Source organism: Solea senegalensis, linkage group LG21, assembly GCF_019176455.1.
Source record: "Solea senegalensis isolate Sse05_10M linkage group LG21, IFAPA_SoseM_1, whole genome shotgun sequence".
Taxonomy (NCBI): domain Eukaryota; kingdom Metazoa; phylum Chordata; class Actinopteri; order Pleuronectiformes; family Soleidae; genus Solea; species Solea senegalensis.
Genome location: NC_058040.1, coordinates 10,198,795 through 10,211,564, shown reverse-complemented (window position 1 = coordinate 10,211,564; position 12,770 = coordinate 10,198,795).

The following is a 12,770-nucleotide window of genomic DNA, read 5'->3' as shown; positions in this document are numbered from 1 at the left end:
CTTTTGACAATTAAAGAAATAGAACCATTTTTTTGTCTTCAGAAAAATAATAATAATATCATTTTAGAAACCTCAACATTGCGCACACATATAGTCTGTTCAACAACTTGATGACTGGTTTTAACGCTGTTACATGCTGAACTGTTTGCTTCACGATACAACTAGCAGCTACAAGAAAACATACCTACAAATAAATACGTACGTAAATAAATAAACTGCACAGTATGGTGATTACAGAAATGGAAAACGCATGTGGATTTAAATTCGTTCAAAGAGTTAAATGTTAAATGTACACGTCACATAAACATTAAAGTTCGTGCATCAAGTTCGTTTTTAAGATAATCAACGTTTTCAATGCGCTCTCGTTCCATTTCTTTTTTTAATCTTTGTGCTTTTGCAGTTCTCAAATTAGTTTGAAAATAAATTCAGGGCCCGAGAAAGTTTATTTAAAGAGTTTTATATAGAATTATTTTTTAAAAAACGTAAAAAACGTAAACTGAAAAGTGTGAAAACATCTGCTGATTGTTTTTATTAACTGACTTCAACAGTGAATCATTAACACACACGTGCAAACCGATTGAAGGCCTAACGAGCAGCTACAACGAAAACATTGTTAGTTCACGAAATACATTATTTTGCAGTTGAACTAAAAATCTCACAATCAGATAGCATGAATGTGCGAGTGCAGCGTGAACTCACAGCTGCGCTGACAGTGCGTCACACTAACGACACATTACAGCTGAATTAATGTTATATAAATGCTATATTAAAGCAAAAGCTAAAATCGATTAAATCAGATTTTTTTCTCTGATCATACAAGAGGAAATATTCCACCTTATAAGTCACGAGACTTTAATACAGCTGCAGACCGACAAAAAGGAAGTAAATAAATAAATAAATAAATAAATGAATGAATGAATGTTTGTTAAATTACAAAAGTCATGCAGCTGTTGCAATGGCTTAATAACAAGACAACATATTTGAATTTTTAAAAAAATAGGATACCAGTTTTAAGTACCAGATAAAACCACATAAGTACCAATTAATACCAGATGAAATCTTTCAAATGAAAGTAGAAACGGATCAAAACCTCGCAATTTAATTAAAATCAGGGCTAATTTTATTTTGGAGAATTGAGAGTAGAGCCAGCCAATTCGACATCTGCACATTATAAAAACACTTGAAGCTGGCGATAAAAACTGCTGCAGTTTGAGAACAACTAATAATAATAATAATAACAGTCATAACAATAACAATTATTATTATATTACATACATTATATTCTATTTCAAGTATCTTACAATTTCTGTTTTATATATTTAGAATAGAAACGTTTTTATTCTTCCATTTTTAAAGCTTGAAATAAAATATATAAACATGTTGTTAAAAACACCTAAGCATGAAAGAGTTTCCTGCAGCTCAGGTTCAGCAAGACCTAATTAATATTAAGTAAGAGGATGTTTGAGTGGTGATGGAACACAGAACATCACATCTGATTAAAACTGAAAACACGGAGCAGCAGAACTGCATTTGTGGATTTCCCTGGACCTTGACTGCATTCTTGAATTAAACTCCCGTCTGTGAACGAATACAGTGAGCCTCTCTATATGTTGATGCTGAGGTCATAAAAATCTGTTTTCACTTCTAAAAAAGGTATGTACTCTGAAAACATTAAGTCCAACTGCAGCCTGGTGGACACACAGTGTGTCCACCACTGTACACTGACCAGTGACCACTCACACTGCTGCAGTGGAATCACACTACTGCAAGATAAACACTGTCTAAATCTCCATAAGGTTAGAGCATAAAAACAATCTCACAGCCAGAGACCAAGCGTATGATGAGTGGAATGATTGAAAGAACTTTAAAACGACAAATCCAAAAGACAAGGTGCCAAAAAGGCACCAGGTGATAAAGAGTGAACAAATATGAATGCAGGCCATCAAGTACACACACACACACACTCTCACAGACACACACACACACACTCTCACAGACACACACATGCTCCCTACCTCCTGGCTGTGTGGTCTGATGGCAACTGCTTGTTTGGAGCAGGTAAAAGTGCTGGTGTGTCTGACCATCAGTCCAGTCCTGCCTGAACTCTGGGATTAGTGATGGGAGCCTGCCCAGATGCATGTACACACACACACACACACACACACACACACCAATGACAACTGGCTGACAAGTCATCAGCTCTCATATGGAGCAGAGCTCAGGGGAGAGACAATGAAGGAGAGAGAAGAAAAACAAAAGCCACAGAGACTGTAATTCTTTCACTCTGGGTGTCACTACATAAAAATATCATCATTTTGCAGACATCACATCATAATTTTGTTAGTTTATATGAATGCGATGTCAATAAACAACACACATGCACGCATTAAATATAAACAAGAACTGGAGTGGAACCACGACCAATTTCTGGAGCAAAAACAACTTTTCTACTTCATCTTATCTAAAATACATCAGATGAGGCAACAATAAAATACAGAATAGAAGGTTTTTCTTTATTCTTTAGTGAACTGACAATGAAGAAAACTAGACAAAATAAAGGAAAGAAAATAAACCAGGAACCTGCACATTATGTCACTAGATTTGTATATTTTTTGATGCCTCATTTGTTGGTAAGTAGCATGCAAAACTCCCACTTATCCACCACTGGCCGTCAGGTCTTCTCTATAAAGATGGAGCGGTATAAACGCACTCCTAATCCAGTATGGTTTCACCCTCCATGGCCACACATGGGCCTGTGGTCATGGCGTCCACCCACAGTGTGTCAGTCTTTCTTTTTTATTTTTCACCCTCCCTTTTTAATTATATTGGCAAACTTCCTGCCCTGTGAGCCAGTTTTACCCTTGTTTGCACTTGGAAAGGGTATTGATAAGGTATCTGAGTCTCCATAGTTGCTATAGCGTTGCTTTGGCTATAAGAGGTACAGTATGTATACGCACACACACACACACACACGCAGAGCTCTACTTTACAACCTGAGCAGGGTTGTGGGCTCAGTGGCGGCGGGCAGTGGGCGGTGGGCTTGGGGGCTGACACGTTTCTGCTAACAATCACATCACACACAGGGAACCACATTCCAACTTCCTGATCACTCCCCCCACCCCTCATGCCCCCGCTGCCCTGTTTCCCTTGTCCACCTCCACAATCATCCTCCTCCTCTGGAACTCAGTGCACAGATTTCAGGGAAACGTTTTTTTTCATGGACATGTTTACATACATATGCAGTGATAAACACAGTGATTTTTAAAGGAGGGGAGGGAAAGCAAATATAGTCACTCAGATCACAGCTGTTTAAAACTGCTCTTGATTACATTAAAATATACTGTGGAATTAAGTGATTGAAGTTGATTCAATTGTAGCACATCTGGATCTAATTCATGTTGACATGTTGGTAAGTCATTTAGGTGAGGTGTATGAGCTTTGTATGGATGGGGTTTATCAGTGGATACCATGTACTCTGGTGCCCTCTAGTGACTCATTGTCAATGGTTCCCATAAAACAACTGATTTATGTGATTTATGTTGCTGGGCATTTGCTCAACCTTGTCTTTTGAATGTGCTCTATAAAAGCCATAACGTTGACTTGACTTGAGTCATAAGGCTTTTCTTACTGATATACAGTACATAGGGTTTTTGAATATATATTAATATCATAAATAAAGGCTGAACAATGTGCAAACATCTAAATGTGAGTGCCCATTCACATACAGAGCTTAACAAAGATATTAGACCACCACCCAAAAGCCACAGCTGCACTAAATTAACAACATTGGTAATTATCATCACAATTTTTAGTTTTAAACAACAAGATTTAACTAATCAACACATTTAATTTTTGCTGACAACTGAAATGATGGCATGTGTGTTTTTTTTTTACTGTGGTCTGAACAAAGCAAGCATATTATGTTATGTCTGGGAAATATGATTCATTTATAAATGACACAAAGCAACTGCCATCGTACAAAGCTGAACACAAAAACAAAGAAACACTCTGATGACATAAACAGTACAGTGAAATTGTTGCCATCAATAAATACACAGTCGATCTGTGATGTGGCTCTTATGAAATCCTCGTCCCTGATAGCTTTTCCACTGCATTAATCCTCAGACACCAGCCTTGCACAATTTATAAAAGACGGAGAAGAAAAACAAACAAATACCCTGAGCTTTCAGAGCACAAACACGTGAAACAGAGACATTGGCACTGACTCTACCACAGACAGACACTTGGCCACCTACAGAGCTGAGGTCATGAGCGTGGGTATCATGTGGTGTGGTCTCTGCTCCAGTCATGGCCACGTTCACAGACCCCGAGAGCCTGTGGGCCATCACGTCTCACCTCAGTCGAGTCCAAACACCTTCAACCCTGACATATTCAAATGCACAATTTATGACTCTGTCAAATCCAGAAATTATGAATGAGGTATTTCCTTTGCCTCATTTTGTGCCTCTGGTATGTCCAGGATCAGCTTTGCCTCCGGGGACGTTAGGTTCACGCTGATAAAAGGGATGTAACACAATGTAGATAAAAGCCAAATCCAGCTAATCTTAAATAGAGTAAAAATGCTAAACTTGAAAGTGCAGACAGCACATCTGTCTTCAGGCTTCCTCAGTGAGAACCATGCAAAATGTAGAATGTAGTGTTATGTAGAAAATATTATAATTTATGTGAGCACTTAATGTAGAACAACATACACTTGTGTATAAGAAAAACATGAAAAATATCCACCCCCTTTTTCAGGTTTTAATCAAAGTTAAACCTACATAGAGTTATTAAGCCAGTTCTAATTAAGATACACTTTATAATAAATACCTTTATTATACTAATAATCAATTTTTAACTTCATATCTGACTGTCAGCCCGTCCAGTTTGAAACCAAAGCAATGACAATGCAAACAGAAAGTCAGCACATACACACTTAATGTATTCAGTGTTATTTCAGTCATCTAAAACATATTTTGACTGGTCTGGGAAGGAACCCAAGGAAATATAGCATAAATAAAATGTACTTCAACAATCTGCCAAAGAAAATCTCCATTTGATATATTTGATTATAGTCACCAAAAATCCAGAGATAAACAAAAAAAGTATATATTTTTTAGATTAAGCAATAAGAACATGAAGGTGTCTTAAACTCGTTCAGAGTGAACCCTCTGTTCACACAAAACAATAAAGGATCTTTGCTCAGTTCTACCTCACAGGTAAACCATCTTCAATTACCAAAGATCCCTGGAAAGGTTTTGACCTTTCAGGTCATTTCTTTTCCCATCCAAGTGAAACCTCTTCGTGCGCAAATCAGTATAGCATCTTTGATACGGAAGTGCGTTCAAATACAAACTTACCTGCGCGGGACAGGTGATTCCCTCGTGCGCACAGAAGTCTGCAGCGTTGATGTTCGACTGTTCGGTTATTTGGATTTGTTTGGAGATGAATCAGGAAAACTCACGCGAACATGGACGGACATGGACACAACTACTGGGAAAATGGCGTCTGCTTCTTCAGCACCGGTAAGCTGCCACATGTTTGTTTGTAGCCGTATTTACCGTTTCAATGGCGGTTACTCGCTCGAGTGTTCAAATGTTTGCATGGTTGGCACATTTTAAAGATACCTACATTTGTGTTGTCACAGTGCAGAGATAATCTTCCATTAGTCTTAGGTGCTACTTTCTTTAACTTAAACTAGTAAATTAAAAACATACATATTTTTTTGGTCTGAACTATTTATTTATATGTTTTTTAAAACAACATCAGTGCTATAGGCTCAAATATCATGGTATCCAGAAATTAAGTATTCAAATAGTATCAGCAGGTAAAGCTGCATGCAGCGACGTGTGGGCCATGCTGCCAGCAGTTGGCGCTATGCTCTTGACCTAGTTTTCACATGCTGATGATTTTTGGCTGGGTCTCTTGTGTCACATTAGCCAATTGGTAAATATACAGTGAAGTTACAGGGCACTTCCTGTTTTGTGGCAAATGGTCGCAATTGGCCACGCCCATTCAAATCTGCAAGACCTTTTGATAACTGATAACCTTTTGATACTATACATGTATTTCATATCGGCCACTCTCACTGAACCGTTGCTTTTCCCCCGAAAAAGTTGCCCCCTCCTGACCAGATTCGAAGCTCAGTGGCCCCCCCAGGTCATTTGAGTTTGATGTCGAATTCACACCAGCTCCTTCTAATTCCGATCCTAGTTTGTTTGCTGGGAAAGTCCGGTTTCTTTGGGTAGGTGTGAATGTGCAACTAAACTCTGATCCGCCCCTAAGAAGCAAACTCTGGTCCGCCTAAAACATAGTGAACCAAAGTGAACCAAATATAGGAAGTGGACTACAACGCAGGGCATTGTGAGTAAACACAACCAAAACATACACGCGTGTCGAACGATAGCCGGGAGAAATGTCTGAGCCCGTTGTTGCAGTGGTCATGTGTCGTGTGTTCACATAAAACGACAGGATTTGATGCAGCTCAGTGTTTTGCTCTTACGTGGAGGAAACACAAGTTATCCTTCATTAACCAACAGATGAGTGACTTTTCTTGTGCATTGTTGTCTCTTCAGTAACTCTTGATTCCAGCGCCGCCTCAGACGAGGAGGGGAATGCATTATTCAAAAAGATTAAGACTATTAGGTGTGAATAGACTTGAGAGCCCTATCATAGACAATGTAGAGACAGACTTGTTTTGCAGCAGTGTCCCCTGATGGCCATTTAAGAGACTACATGCTCCAGGCACCTGTAGATTGCAATTTCAGAGGGAATTCTCAGTGATATATCTGACACTACTCAAAAAAGTGTTGTTCCTTGAGTAAAGTGCATAACACTGTGTTTGTATTTTGTATTACCTCCTTTGTCTACTATGCTGCTCTGGAGAAAACAGTTAAAACATCCATCCACATGAGGGTCGCATGGGGGTCACTGGTGCCAATGCCCAGCTGACATGGGGTCAAAGGCGTGGTTCACCCTGGACAGGTCACCAGTCCATCACAGAGCCACATAGTGTTTTTGGACTGCAGGAGGAAACTGAGGGGAACCCGCATGTGCGTGGATCAGATCTCTAATATAAACAGTGAATGAAAATTAGACTGTCACACAAAGGTTGTCCCATGTAGTCAGTAGATGGTGCTATAACCATAGGCACCAAGGCTCCAGCTCCCAGTGGATTTTTAAATAGTTCCATATCCAAATGTTAGCCCAGTCACAAATGAAAGCCCTCAGCTTCTCAGCTTCTGCATATTTTAATTTCGTAAGAGAGCATGACAACCTTATTCTGATATTATTATCACACTTTTTCAATTCTCCATAGAAACACCCTGTTGAACTTTGAGTGCTTGAACATTTAAGGATGATTTCTCATATTTTTGTTCAAACAGTAAGTCCTGGTCGTGTCTGGGTTCGGTCCATCATAGATGACAGGTCCATGGTTGCACTGTGTGCCTGCCTTTCACACTTGTTTGTGTTTTGCTTTCCTCTTTCCTGGTTGTTTTTGTTTGTAGCCCGTGGTTTGTGTGTGTCAATTCACTGCACCGCTCGACAGAGGAGTGGTGAAAGCCCATAGAGGGCGCCATATGCGTTCATATCCATGTAGTCTTTGAAGAGGTTGTGTGTTTTTCCTTATGCTGTGTGATTCATGTGTAATGCGTGCAGGTTTGAATCCACTGGTCCTGGTCGTGCGTGCGTCTCTCTGTGTTTGTGGTGGAGCGTTTGCTTCTAATCTGCCAGCCAGAGGTTGTATATGACGTGTCGCTGATGGCGGAGACTATTAGGCCTGTAGGGGAGAGTTGCTGTCTTCTACAATTTCCCGCAGCTCGTTTAAACTTCCAGTGGATGGCTGAGATGAAACATCTTCTCTGAGATGGAGGGATTCTGTGGTCGGTCCTGGGCTGCAATTTAAGAAAGTAGAATGAGTGAAAAGCATGTAAAGAACCCATTTAGCATTAGGCAGCAGCGTAGCAGTGGGTGTGCATGTTCAAACATCGCAAGATGCTTCACACGACATGCTACACATGTGGCCTGGTTTGCTTGTACATCTGGTCGCCTGCTTTTAGTTTTTGCAAATGGAAAGTCGACATGTTTTGCTGTTGAAGAGGTTTGAATGAATGTTGTTTCCTTATTTCTGAATCATTTAAATGATTCAAAAGTAATTTTTGACTGAGAAGTAGCGCAAAATGCAAATATTGCAGTAAATAACAAGTAATGGAAACGCCAACATTTTGTAAAACCTGTCAAATATCGCTCAACATTTTTCATCATCATTTGCAGTGGTTTTTCAGACGCGTCCATATAAAAGTTTATCGCAAAGAAGGCATAGTGTAATTGACAGGTTCTGTCTTTTATAATATGGATTTTAGCTTTTTCTTTGATTGTTGCGCTGAATGGGTTGGCACTTCTATTCTACTTTAAAAGTGGAATGGAACACTCCAGACATGACACACATCACCAGACATGACGTGGGGGGGGAGTGTCACATGACCAGTTCCCTTCAATGCAGTAGCGGCAGTCGAGATCACTGTTCCAAAACAATGGAAACGCAAAATTGGAGAGAAATGGAATCTCGCGAGACTAGACTTTATGAGAATTATGGCTCATATGCAGGACACTCTTTAATGGAAACACCTACAAGTACTTGTACAAGTAAAAAATATTGCTGTTATTTTGCAAAAGACTATAATGGAAACGCAACTACTGATTATCCAAATGTATTGGTAAGAGATGCAAAGCACCGACTCGAGTTAAATCATTTTGCGTCACAAATACATTTATTTATCATGAACATTTACTGTATCAAACTATGCAACAGTGCAATGAAAACCATAATTGTCATATAATTATGGAATATTGTGATATGATTTTAAGATCATTTCGCCCTCTCTGACTGAACACTTATTTTTCTTTCCTCAAAGTGTGTTTTTTTTCACTTCACTGGCCACTCCTGAGCAGACAAGACACTGGGTGACCCCTAGGTCATTAGAGTTTGAAACCCCTGATTTATAGTTTCCAAATATAACAAAAAAATATTGTTTTTTATTTAACATTGGCCTGTGTGCTCCTGAGAATAAATTGACCTGGTTGGTTTTCTGTTTTTCTTATAAGAAGTGAAAATGGCCACAAATCCAAATTTTAAAGTAGTCGAAACACATTTCTTAAGAATCTTACATTTGCAGTTTTGCTCAAGTTTACTCAACTTCAGTTTAAATATTCTATTAAACCATTAACAAACCCAATACTTGACTGTTTGAACATGTTATAGTCAATAAATCAAGTTGGATATGAAAGGAAAGCTGCCTGTATTTGGACTTTGGAGCTGTGTTTTTGGAGTGGCAATCATGTTTTTGCTACTGTGAGAAGGACAGAAGGCCCCTGACTGACGACTGAGTGATCATCACTCCCTAGAAAGGGTGCATTAATCACTTGAGCTTAACAGAACCCATGGAGTGTCGGAACGAAAAAAAAAGCAAATCCTTGGACAGACTTCTGACAAATGAATTTGCATCGAAATCCACGTTTGAGGCGAGATGACATCACGTGGCACAGCTGAATACACACCACCCACTAAATTTAGAAATACGATGCAGACGACTGATTAAAGAGCAGATTACTGTAGTATCATGTCCGCGGCGAGTCACAACACACCTCGACAGCTGCAGGGCAGCTCATTATGACTGAGTAGAATTAGGGCCAACAGCAACAGAAAGGGAGAAGATTCCCGTGAGTGACAGGTCGCCGTGTTCGTGAGCTGCAAATACCTCAGAACAATGCAACTCTACACTCTGATGTGATATTTTGAGCTGCACCTTTTCACAACACCCATCCAGGGTACTCCTCCTGGGCTTGATCCTTTTTTTTTCAACAATCACACAGATAGAAATCAGGCTGTCATTCCTCAGCTTCACCGTCTTGTTTGATGTTGGTTTAGTTCCACCACACAGTCCTCCTCCTTCTCCTTCAGGCAACATCTAACCACACAGCGATCATCTCGACTGACTCCGTTATCGTTCTGCACTATTAGATATCGATATCTACTTTTCATGTTTTGAAATATCAAAAAAAGCAAACCACCCTGTCTATTGTTGAGACGCTCGGACCGCTTAAATTAAACGATAATATTACTCCCACATTGTCACCGAATGAATAGGATCCCGTATGTAATGCTCTTTGGGAATTTAATGAACGTCATACCTCAGAGACTGACTTTCTTATTGTTGTTGGTATAAGAACATGTTGATTTTGGAGGATCTTGACTGGCATGAATGAATGAATGAATATCTAGTAAAGTAAACATAAAGTGTGGTCATTTAACACAATTATGCCAATAAGTAAAAAAAGGAAAAGGCTGAATGAAGCACATGGCTTATTTTTTGCCTTATATCCTGTACAACGTAAGGAAAAACCAAGAAAATCAGAGATGTGTAATTCAATTCAATTCAGTTCAATTCAATTTTATTTGTATAGCGCCAAATCATAACATACATTATCTCAAGGCACTGTACATAGACAACATCAAAGAGAGCAGAGAACCCCAACAGTTCAGACAATGAGCAAGCACTAGGCATCAGTGGAGAGAAAAAACTCCCTCTTAACAGGAAGAAATCTCTGACAGAACCAGGCTCAGAGATGTGTGGTCATCTGCCTCGACCGGTTGGGGTGAAAGGAAAAATGGGGGACAGTGGAGAGGTGGGGCACAGAAAATGGGGGGAGAGAAAGGACAAGAGGGAGATGAGGTAGAGACAGAAGAGAGAGAGAGAGAGGGAGACCAGCAGCAGATACACAACAAGTGTATCAGGTTACAAGTTTATACAGTTACTGATATCGACTTTTTAATTATAACATAATAATAATGGTGATGATAATGATTGATCCTGCAACCTGCATGATGAGAATACAGAGAGAGAGAGAGGGAAGGAAGGAAAGACACAAACGAGGGAGAGAAAGAGACAAGGTTAATGACATATAAAAAGTCATAATCATATCCTGAGTGTGAGAGAGTGAATGTGCGTGTACCACAGCAAAATCCCCCAGCAGTTTAGTTCTATAGCAGCATAACTAAGAGATGGTCCAGGTTTCCCTGAACCAGCTCTAACTATAAGCTTTATCAAAAGGAAAGTTTTAAGTTTAACTTTAAATACAGAGAGAGTGTGTAAATACATATAACATTGCACTTCAAATTATAGTACAAGACTTTCAATTCGCATTGTAAGCTGTAACTTTTTTTGAACCCCAAAAGTGTTTTGACACAATTTAATTTCATCACTGAGTTGACCCAGCAAAACTGACACACCTTTCTCTTAATTTAAAGAATGTCTAAATGCATACAGGAAGAGTTGTATTCACCACACAAAAACGACATTCTTTTCTTTTGCTATAAAACTAAAGCTGAAATGTGTTTTTCTGTAGTGATGCTCGTTGGACACTAGAGGGCGCTGCTACACCATAAAGGGAGCTGCTGCTGTTCACAGAATTATTCACTAAAGCCTCAGACAATAAAAAACAAAACAACATGATTGCTCTAGACGTGATCTGTGTTTTTCTTTATCCTTTTGATCGATGTTGTCTGCGAGGTACAAATATTAAATTTTTAGCTTCACATTATTCACTTACATGTGATTATAGTCGTCTTTTCTGAGGACAAAAAAAAGAGTATTTTTGGGCTTTGTTTCGGTTCTGATTTGGTTCAAATATGTCATGGAATTAGATTAGATAATGGATGTAAACGTCTTTACACAATTGGCATACGTTTTGTTTGAGTCGCCCCCCCCCGCCCACAATTCTAATTTTGCTCTCTGAAAACAGATGCTGCTCTTTTGTCATATTTTACTAATGTCATAAAAACATGATTCTTTGGCTCCACGCGTAACATACGGATTGTATTATGAACAATTCATCATTTACAGACTGCCGGTGCTCTTTGGAGGACTATAGGACACTATTATTTCATTCGTAAAAATATTTCTCAAACTAAAGTTGTCAGATAATATAGTCGGTGTTTTCACTGCGCTCTTTTCCTCTCTTGTTTATGTCTTACAAACTGACAGATTTCCTGATCTCCTCAGCAGTGTCTCACCTCATGTTGAAGCATATTCTTGTAATGAAACCTAATGGATTAAATCAGGGGTGTCAAACATACGGCCCGTGGCCCCAGAAACAGCCTTTCAGGGGGTCAAAATGTCATAAATATTATATTTTTCAGTTCCCGACACTTGTGGCTAAATGCTTTGTGCCTTTTCTAGGTCCACTGTGATCTATAAACTGTAATAAAAACATGTGCATAGTAAATTTAGGCATAGTATTGTCAAAACAGGTTGCTCATAATGTTTTATAAAAAGATACTTTATTAAATACAACACAAAGGGAAAGATTTGGGGTACTTGTTGTTTTATAGATTACTATGTTATTATTTTACTGGTCTGCTTGAGATCAAACTGTGCCGTATATGTAGCCCTTGAACTAGAATTTGCAACCCTGGATTAAATGTTTAAGATCACAAATTAGATTCCTCTCTACTTTTAGTCAAAATGCAGTAACTGAAACATTACAATTGTCTTTTATTTTTACTAGTCTGCTGCTCTCTTCTCCCAAAAGAAAACATAATTGTGTCATTTTCTGGACTTAATATGTCTTCAGTATTCAGACCTTTTGAAGATTCGTTGCTCTCACACTGCAGGGGGAAATGTCCAAATCACGTTCGTGTTATCTCTGGATTACGTAATCCGATTTTACGCATATTCAGTTAAAACAAATCTGGAAAGTTAAGCCACTAA